This window comes from Pavona decussata, unplaced genomic scaffold, assembly GCF_977016875.1.
Source record: "Pavona decussata unplaced genomic scaffold, jaPavDecu1.1 SCAFFOLD_1378, whole genome shotgun sequence".
Taxonomy (NCBI): domain Eukaryota; kingdom Metazoa; phylum Cnidaria; class Anthozoa; order Scleractinia; family Agariciidae; genus Pavona; species Pavona decussata.
Window position 1 is genome coordinate 1 of NW_028146028.1, and position 2,500 is coordinate 2,500.

Here is a 2,500-nt window from a genome sequence, read left to right on the forward strand (position 1 = left end):
AACGGAATTAACCAGACAAATCACTCCACCAACTAAGAACGGCCATGCACCACCACCCATAGAATCAAGAAAGAGCTCTCAATCTGTCAATCCTCACTATGTCTGGACCTGGTGAGTTTCCCCGTGTTGAGTCAAATTAAGCCGCAGGCTCCACTCCTGGTGGTGCCCTTCCGTCAATTCCTTTAAGTTTCAGCTTTGCAACCATACTTCCCCCGGAACCCAAAAACTTTGGTTTCCCATAAGGTGCCAAAGGGGTCATCCAATAACACCCTCTGATCCCTAGTTGGCATCGTTTATGGTTAGAACTAGGACGGTATCTGATCGTCTTCGATCCTCTAACTTTCGTTCTTGATTAATGAAAACACTCTTGGCAAATGCTTTCGCAGTAGTTCGTCTTTCGTAAATCCAAGAATTTCACCTCTGACAACGAAATACGAATGCCCCCAATTGTCTCTCTTAATCATTACTTCGGTTCCAGAAACCAACAAAATAGAACCAAAGTCCTATTCCATTATTCCATGCTTACGTATTCAAGCGCTGGCTTGCTTTGAACACTCTAATTTTTTCAAAGTAAACGTCGCAGATCCTGAGCACACTCAGTTAAGAGCACACCCAGTCTTTGCGAGGAAGAACAGCCCGGCCAGTAACATACCTTGCGGCAGACCGGCCGAGCCATCCCGAAATCCAACTACGAGCTTTTTAACTGCAACAACTTTAATATACGCTATTGGAGCTGGAATTACCGCGGGTGCTGGCACCAGACTTGTCCTCCAATGGATCCTCGTTAAAGGATTTAAGTTGTACTCATTCCAATTACAAGACTTGTAAAAGCCCTGTATTGTTATTTCTTGTCACTACCTCCCTGAGTCAGGATTGGGTAATTTGCGCGCCTGCTGCCTTCCTTGGATGTGGTAGCCGTTTCTCAGGCTCCCTCTCCGGAATCGAACCCTAATTCTCCGTCACCCGTTGCAACCATGGTAAGCCACTACCTTACCATCGACAGTTGATAGGGCAGAAATTTGAATGAAACATCGCCAGCGCAAGGCCGTGCGATTCGATCAGTTACTATGAATCACCAAATGACCGGGCAGAACCCGCATTGGTTTTTAATCTAATAAATACATCCCTTCCAGAAGTCGGGACTTTTCGCATGTATTAGCTCTAGAATTACTACGGTTATCCAAGTAGTAATGGTACAATCAAATAAACGATAACTGATTTAATGAGCCATTCGCAGTTTCACAGTACAAGTGCTTATACTTAGACATGCATGGCTTAATCTTTGAGACAAGCATATGACTACTGGCAGGATCAACCAGGTAACTATCCACCGCAGGGAACAGAAGTTCCTTGCTAAGCGGCCCCCCTCCGCAGAGGGAGAGCAAGCTTTCTTAGATTTTGCCTCCACGGGGGGAACCCATGAGCCAAACGGACCACACGGTCCCTCGGTCAAGGGAAACCCCGTCTTGTTTGCCACGTCTTTCTCACAACTGGACCCGTGCACAGTTCAGGCATACCTGTCAGACTCGCCAAGCGAGCTGAAGGAAGGCAAGAAAAGTGCTTCTGCGAAGGAAAATATCCTCCTGCTCTTTTGTCTCTATCATTAGCCAAAGGCTAGCGTACACAACTTCCATCTACACTCTGCCTGCCACTACAGTGACAATGCTTTCGGGCATCATCTTTTCCCTCCTTCGAAAGGAAAGCTACAAGCCCAACTTTCCTTGCCCGTTAGTCAATTCTGCCCTCTATTTCTCCGCCTTGCCGCCGTGGAACATAAGGGACAGGGTTTACTAGCCAGCTCCTCTCGGAACCTTTGCGACCAACCTGCCCACACTATAACCCCCAAACGCTAATAAGGAGACTGCATGATATGGTAGACAGAAAATAAAAACGCGAAAAAAATGAAATTTTGAAAATCGAACCCACAACCAGCCAAATCGTTTGTAAGTCATGCCAAATGACTGGTGACATCTTAAAAACCCATTGAAGCCACAACATCCCATAATTTCACGCTTTTAAAGATTTGTCACTATACGCACTGTAAGTACCTCACTAATTCTCACCTCAGATTTTACGGGAACATGTTCAAATTTTAACACGCCTCTCAGCACGACCAATTACATTAAAATTCATCGCAAAAGTCAGAATTCTCCAATTTTTGAAAAATTCACTATATTCACTGTAAGTACCTCGCTAGACAGTGGAGACCTCAGATTTTACGGGAACATGATCAACTTTCGACACACCTCTCAGCACGAGCAGTTACATAGAAATCCATCAGGAAAGTCGTGCTGTGAAGAGGTCTTTCGACTAAGAAAAATGGTGGTGTGAGGAGGAGTCACCTAAATCAGAGAAAAATACTCTTATAGGAGACTGCTACGAAAGACATTTCTGAGTCCACTGGCCCTAGTCCCCTAATAAGTGTATTTCTGTTTGTTTTAAGAAGGTCCTCCTGACATCACCAATCTTCTGTCTTCAATCCTAACCCCAACGTTAACCC

General features: G+C 45.2%; 1 pseudogene; it reads right to left on the bottom strand.

Moving 5' to 3' along the window:
• On the bottom strand, positions 1 to 1,322 carry LOC146448116 (small subunit ribosomal RNA; annotated as a pseudogene; the record flags this gene model as incomplete).
• Positions 1,323 to 2,500: the final 1,178 nt, after the last annotated feature.